Raw genomic sequence first — 7,978 nt, 5'->3', positions numbered from 1 at the left:
AGTTTCAGTGTTTGTTTGTATTTTATTCTATTCATGATGGTTGTGTTGACAGATTTGTCCAAATTTAAAGCTATAGATGTGAACTTTTGGTTCCTTTATTATTACCTGTATAATTAGTTTCAGTCTTTGTGAAGTGGGGAAGGAGGACCCAAAAGCAGGACTCGTGCGATGGACAGTGCTCTTTATTTACAGTGGAGTAAATAAGACAACACAATAATCTCTTGAGCTCCCTCGACTCCTGTGTCATGTCTTCACCCAAAACTCCGTGCTCTCTGCTCCGTGGCTGCTGTCCACCTGTGCTCCACTCTCCTCCTCCTGGGAAAAAAAACAACAGAGGCAGCCGTCAGGACACCATGCCGCCTAATCAACAAAAAACAGTCCCAGTCTAAATAATCTAAAAGACCAACCACGGCTCCAGTGATGGCAACACACAGTTCTAGTGACCAACCCAGTGGGCGGCACTCGAGACAAAGCAGTTCAGGTGGCCTGCATACATTTAGTATCAGGCTTTACAAAAAAAAGTATCAACTATGTTAGGATCCATGTTCATCATGTGTGATGTGTGTTTACATTTGAAGGTGTTTGTGGATTTGTCACCTCTCTTCAAGGTGTGGTTTGTGTTTGATGCTGAAACAGATAAAGACTGCTGATTGGCTGAAGTAGGGTTCAATAAAAATTGTTTGGTTGTTGGTTTGGGCACTGCTCAGGTCCACATTAAATAAACTGCTGCTCATGTGTGTTTGTAGGTTCTCAGTCATCCAGGTCATGGTTGTCTAAGGAGCCTGGAAAGAAAGCGACTTTACTTCTTTAAGGTTCTGGATGATGTTTAACTTCTGATCCAAGAAGCTTCTTCAGTTGATGTGCTTCCTTTGCTCATTTTCCACCTCTGCACAGTTTCGTTTGATGACAGTGCAGTGCAGTTCTCCCAAACATACAACAGAGGGCGCTATGCACATTCACTGAAGTGCAGAAAAATACAAGTGGAGGAGGAAACAAACAGCAGCATCAAGAGAGAAAACTGAAGTGTTCAAAGCGAGTTACTTTAGTCTCTTATTGTAATATTAATCGACATCTAAACATCACGTTGATGCTTCATGTTTGACTTCCGTGTCCTTTTACTGCTCAGTTGGAAAATATTGATGCAATTTAAAAGAAGAGGAGAAGAGTAATTTCTCTGTACTACTTCAAAAGTAATTTGAAAGCACTGCCTCATATGGAAAATGAATCATGATGAAATCCTGAAACAAATAGTGTTTGTGAATATGAAGAGTTTAGTTTTCATTTTGGTCTTAGAAGTATAAAAATGCAGGACTGAAGACAAGATGGAAATGATGTGTTATGAGAAATAAAACACATATGTCGCTATGTACTATCATTTTATTTTGTTTATTTTTTGTTCTTGTAGGTTTTTTGCTTTAGTGAAAATTTTGAAAGCACTGCTTTTAGTTTGAAAATTGGATTCAGTGTTTAGAGTTCGGACAAAACAATGGACGGTTTCAAGAAATGTATTTTATCAACAAAACTTATTTTGATGGTTACTGTATTTATTCTAATGCCCTCAGTGCACGGAGGCCAACAGCCTCCATGTAAACATTTCCACCCCCAACAATCAACTCAGATTTATGAAGTTTATCATGTTCAGGCCCTGCAGCTGATTGGTGGCATGTCTGATCAGAAAGCCTTTCTGCATCTTCACAGTGTGAGTCTGAGAGTTTCTGAACAACAGGATGAGCTGCTACACACCTGACACCACATTCAAACACACACAAGCTGCAAATCTGACACAATATTTTAGACCAAAGAAAAAGGTTCACAATTTGCAGTTAACATGAAGATATTCTAGAGTAGAAACAACACACAGCACACAAGTTTCATGTAGAGATGATTGTTTATTCTGGATGTTATTTTCATTCAGTTATTTTCCATTATTTTGAGCAATTTTCTGATTTATCCAGTTCATGTCAGAACAAACATTCACAGTAACAGTTGGTCCAGTACAGACACGTTCAAAACCAGAACTGATTACACCATAAATCATGTTGTTGTAAATCACTCCACCACCAGAATCACCCCGAGAGAAGAGAAATGTAGTTTGTGCTCCCCAAAATATCTAAAACATACACAGATGATATACAGTAATATTAGCAGTCAACTAATCCCACGTGCATCTACTTGATGTTCTTCCAGACACAGCCTGTTGTTATATGGCACATATGCAGTACACTGAGAGTATCTGGTAGGCTCACAGTCAGCAACACACGTCTGCACACTGAAGATTAGGTGGTTCATCAGGGACTAGAGAAAAAGGAAAAGAACAAAAGTTATTCATAATCTTTCAAAAGCTAAAATTGTGAGTAGAATGATGTTTCATCTTTTGTTATGTTTCCAAATGATTTTTAAACAAGGAACTTGGCGCACAGTATATCTACTCCAAAATTTACAAAAAGAAAAAAACTTGTTCTTCATTCAGTATTAAACAAAAACATAAATGTAAGAATAAAACAGTCACAGAAACCGAAATCAGATTCTAGCATTAACTGTGAAATAATCAAACAAAATCTGGTCTTACATGTGTGGCCGGTGGCATTTACTCTATAACCACCAAGTCCTGCAACCTGAACGACGTCTCCTCTAGAAACAGACAAAAAACAAAACAATCATAAATTAATTTCACATCCATCCATGTGACATGAACACAAAATAAATCAATAAATCATATGATGTACTCTGCAGGCTGGGTATTTCCAGGTGGCTGAAGTGTTTCCAGGCTCCTTAGACAACCATGAGCTTGATGACTGAGAACCTACAAACACACACGAGCAGCAGTTTATTTAATGTAGCGGTGAGCACTGCCCAAACCAAAAACCAAAAATATATATTGTACCCTACTTCAGCCAATCAGCAGTCTTCATCTGTTTCAGCATCAAACACACAACCACAATTTGGAGAGAGGTGAGAGATCCACACACCTTCATGAGAGGAGCCACTAATGTAAACTAGCACCACACATGATAATCATGGATCCTAACATAGTTGATACTTTTTATGTGAAGTCTGGCACTAAACCTCTGTGTTCCTGTCATACTGCATGTACTATATATACATGTAGCATATACAAAGCACAATAATTAAGCTGTTAATAATTAACAATGTCTTCTGTAAGTATTTCATTTTAAAATACACATCCATTCATGCATTAATGTTTAATGTGTGAAACATTTAAAAAGTTAGTTAAATAAATAATAATAATGATAAAAACCCTCTGTGTGGATTTGATGCTTTATGTCTGGATCTTGCGCTTTTGCACCATCTGGTGATGAACAGTGGAATGTAGAGTTGGTTGCATTTTTGGGTCTCCACCCAACCCCTTTTTTGCTAGCACACATGGTTAGCTCCACACATGGAAAAAGTAATGTTGAAAATTAAATAAGTGCAAGAAATAAGTTAGAAAAAGATAGTAAGGCCACAAAGGACTATTTAGCCCCTCCTGGAGGTCAGCTTACTTTGTTTGTGTTCTTTAAATGTTTTATTTTCTGTGATTAATTACGTTGTGATTGATTTACACAAAGTAGAAGAATGCATTTTGATGTGATGTTTTAAAAAAATAGTTTTCTTCTTTGAGCAGTTCTCCCGGGTCGTCGAGACCAGAATAAACCCAGTTTTATAACTCTACATGGTGCCTACGTCAACCTTTGAAGGTGCTACACCCTCAAAAGAATCAGCTGTACAGCACATTAGCTGCTGTTGTTACCAGACACAAATATAAATGTGCCAAATTTTAGATCACAGGAAATATTTCTTAGAGCAGATTTTAAATCAGTAACTTTGCAAATTTAGAGGAAATGTTTTTGGACAACAAACGTGTCACATTTTAAACAGGGTTTAATCAGCGCTGACATACAGACATTTATGCGCTGGGTATAACAGACATGCTTACCGTGTGAAAGGACCGCGGATGTCTTGGAGCAGAGAAACATGCTGTATTGTTGTTTTTCTTTATTGCATAAGCAGCGCCCGACTGTCAGAAACGCTCTGTGCGGGTAGCAAAGTCGGCTCCAACGCACCTGCAGGCATCCATTTGAAAGAAAAGTGTCGCTGCGGCTAGGCTCTCGGGATAGTCAGGCTTTTATTTATATTTGCGGCATTCTGGTGCGTTAAAACTAGCAGCCTCTGTGTCCCGCTTGGATCACCATTCTGAAAATTCAGATATTTAAATAAAATGATGAATCGGCGAGTGATGAGGAGCCACGTAGATCCTGAAATGAGGTTTGATTAAATTAAACTCTTATGAACAGTGATGACGCGTTCCAAACAAACGATGCTTTCTACATGGCCAAATTGTGTGCTAACTACCTCACAGCGCTGTGTCCGGGGTCCGAAAAAAAAAGTTAAAACGATATACCTTGCGAAAGTTGTGAAGTGCTGAGGAAAATACTGTGTGTCTGATGGGGTGTTTTTATATAGGTGGACTTGGTTTCAGTTGACCTCTGACATGGAGAGATGAAAAGAGCAGTTTGTAAAGAAAAAAGGTGGAAACTATGGAACTACAGTTGGGATGTGTGTGCTGGGATGCTCTTGATAAGTATGCAGCTTTTATTGTTTTATGACTTGTTTTGCTGACTGTTGGGGCCCTACCTGTAACCCCCTCTGTCTAATCATCAAGTCTTACTGTTGCAGTGCGTTTGTGTGGCTACTAGACAATTATAGGTTGTATTAAAGGAACATTGGGGGGTCGATACAGTGCTATTGTGGCTAGTTAAGAATGTGGTTTTTAGAAGTATCGCAAGAAAAGTTTATTTCTAAAGGGATACATGTTGTTTGTGGTACTCTGTTTTAAAAACTATTAGCCTCTGTGTCTTTCAGAGCACAAAAGAAAAGTGAAATGCTCCTAAACTAGTTAAAAAAGTGCCTTTATATTACTACTGAGGTTGAGGCAGTAACAAAGTTCTTTAAATCATCAGGCAAGAAAATCCAGAAACCTTGGGTTAGCCGTGGCTATCCGGGTCATCTGAGCCCGAATAGCCTCCTTCTCCTCCTCCTGCACAGGAAATAATCCAAAGTCCGTTAAATCCAAAAAAGTCACTGAAATAAATGTCTGCTGGGTAAAACACAGTCAGGTTAAAAGCGAGCTGTTTAATGTGGCTGATAAAAGAGTACAAAAACAAAAGGCAGATGCACACAAGAAAGAACCTAACTAGAAGTAAACTGGGAAAACTAAATGCTAAACACAAAATGCAAAGAACAAAACCTTGAACGTTGCAAAAACATAAACATGGACACTCCTGGAGACATGTGTCACCCTTTTTAACTGAGTAGTCCGAAATCAGTCAAATCCACAGTAATCTGTCATACAAAGTCAAGGAAAAAAACTATATTCGGGAATCTACTCTTGTTGGGTTCAGTTAGGATCGTAAGGAGACTGGCAGTGGTAACTCAACTTAAAGAAGGAATATCCCTCCACTCAGAATGAGACACTGACAACAACTTAAAGGGAGAAAAGTGATTTGAGTGTATTCAACATTTAAATGCTCCAAAACATAGACATGAACAAAACATTTAGACCATTTCAAACATGTAAATGTCAACAATGTACAACATATCACTTAAAGTGTCCATAAATATATTAGGTAGGCTGTCCTTTTCAGTTCAGTGCACTTAGTATTCAGTGTTCTTAGTAAGTGTTAATTGTCTTTAGTCACTGGTTTGCTTTTTGATGTTAAGTGGAATCAGATCTGACCCAAAAAAAAGAAAAAAGTAACAACATAAAGTGTCCTGAGATCTCAGAAAAAAACGTAAATCCAAAAAAAATTGCAAATCGTTGTATCCTACCACCCTCCAAGGAAACAGGTGGCCTTCAGATTGAGAACGTCCTTTCTAGGCACCTCCAGTGGCATCCAGTCCTTAGATGGCACCGCTCGGTCCTTGCAGCAGATTTCTACTACATAAAAAAAACCAGCCTGCACACAGCGTGCAGTGCAATCACTCACTTGTAAAATAAAACATGTGTTTCTCTAGTGTTATCCCTTTTGTTCCCCCTCACACATCACACACCTATACAGTTCTTATTGGCCAATAACAATTTATCAACAACAAAAATACATTTCACTGCAAATCATGAAGCATGAAAAGTGTCTCCGTGGTGTGTTAGCTAAAACTTCACATGTAAGCGCATTAGCCCAGGGAGCACATGTGGGTACGCTAGCATACTTTCCACAGGCTAACACAGCTAAGCAATCGTTAGCAGGTTCTAAGACAAATATCACATTTCCGACAAGCATTGTATCCTGACTGGTTTTATGCTCAGGAACTGGACTATGAATCACAACTGAAACTGCAACTGTGAGACTCACCAGGATATCCTTCAAAGAAAACATTAATTCCGTAGCGCAACACGTTACAGGACTGAATATCCACACAGCTTTGCGCATCTAGCTCCGTGCAGGCGGATGCAGTGAAAGAAAGTCACCACGCACGCGCTATGGTGCATTCACGGTACATGGGGAAAACTCAGCATTTAACAAAACAGTAACACTTCAAATTAGAATAAAAACAGAATACAATTGGCAATAAAATAACCATGGGTTACACTCTCCCCCTCTAAACGGCATGAGTCCCTTCATGCATCATAGACCAACTGGGGCCTGGTAAAGGTGACATGACAGTTTTGGAGAATGCAACGCCTAAGGTTTGGAAAAAGGAGCTAATAGCCAAGGTCAGCGGCTCTCCTAACTCATCATAAGTGAACTTCTGAGGTGGGCGTCTTTCTCTGTCAGAGCGCCTCAACCTCACTGGTTCTGTAGCACCAGCATCAGTACTAACAGCATCATCATTAATGACTGCAGGCTCTGGTGGAGTGAGATCTGCATCAGTCATGGTAGGTGTCAAGTTGGGTTCGGGAATGTCAATCACAACATGGTCTGAAGACCTCGCATCGGAAGGAACATAGTCCACATGACTTGTGTTAGAGACTTCAGGTTGTGTCAAGGTAGGTTTTCCAATATCAGGTAAGGACGTTTCCGGTACAGCAGTGTCAGGGGATGATACAGGGGGATGACTGTCCAATTGCTGTTGGGCTTTAGGATGAGCTGACTCAATTTGAATGTAAGGGGCTTTTGTGATGATTTGTGGATTCCATATGCCAAAACATAATTCCTCTTCATCACTCATCTCATCACTGTACTCTCCTCCATTATCCTTGTCGTTGCCTTTTGTGCAGTTTGGTTTACTCCTGGTCCTCATTTTCCTTTGATTCCCATTTTGAGAGTCCGATCCAACCTGATCTTCAACAGGTAAGAACCCGCAAGGGAGAAGCAAATCCCTGTGCAATGTACGCTGGGGGCTGTCTCCGTTTTCCGGTTTGACAACATACACTGGGCTGTCTTTGACCCGTTTGACAACAATGTGAATATTTTGTTCCCAACGGTTAGCAAGTTTGTGCTTCCCTCTAACATTCACGTTCCTTACTAAAACTCTGTCACCTGGAAACAGTTCTGCAGCTTTGATCTTTTTATCAAACCTCATTTTATTCTTCTCACCCATCTTTTGTGAGTGTTCGCTGGCAAGGGTGTAACTCTCTTGGAGGTTTTGGCGAAGACCTTTAACATAGTCAGAGTAAGACTTTGGACTGGTTTTGCCCGGGTGAGTACCAAGGACAAGATCAATAGGCAACCTCGGCTGTCTGCCGAACATAAGTTCGTATGGACAGTACCCTGTTGTGTCATTTCGTGTACAGTTGTAGGCATGTGTTAATGGCCTAACAAAGTCTCTCCAATGATACTTGTCTTTGTCCTCCAGTGTGCCTAACATGTCTAAGAGAGTCCTATTGTACCTTTCCACCGGGTTTCCTCGTGGATGATAGGGCGTTGTGCGAATTTTGCTTGTCCCAATCAATGTGCAGAGCTCTTTCACAAGCTTAGATTCAAAATCTCTGCCTTGGTCACTAAGCAGACGGCTAGGGATGCCATAGGGGATGATAAGG

At 40.0% G+C, this 7,978-nt stretch overlaps 1 long non-coding RNA gene across 1 annotated transcript; it reads right to left on the bottom strand.

The window, feature by feature from the left end:
* Positions 1-2,233: 2,233 nt before the first annotated feature.
* Positions 2,234-4,082, bottom strand: LOC308395337. The gene is made up of 4 exons (XR_013971380.1): positions 3,938-4,082; positions 2,727-2,803; positions 2,570-2,631; positions 2,234-2,295 (listed from the first exon to the last, which is right to left on the bottom strand). It is a non-coding gene; the product is annotated as an uncharacterized lncRNA (long non-coding RNA).
* Positions 4,083-7,978: the final 3,896 nt, after the last annotated feature.

This window comes from Rhamphochromis sp. 'chilingali' (assembly GCF_963969265.1).
Source record: "Rhamphochromis sp. 'chilingali' genome assembly, chromosome: 4".
Lineage (NCBI taxonomy): Eukaryota > Metazoa > Chordata > Actinopteri > Cichliformes > Cichlidae > Rhamphochromis > Rhamphochromis sp. 'chilingali'.
Note: the sequence above shows the minus strand (reverse complement) of the source record. Positions and strands in the feature narration are given on the sequence as shown.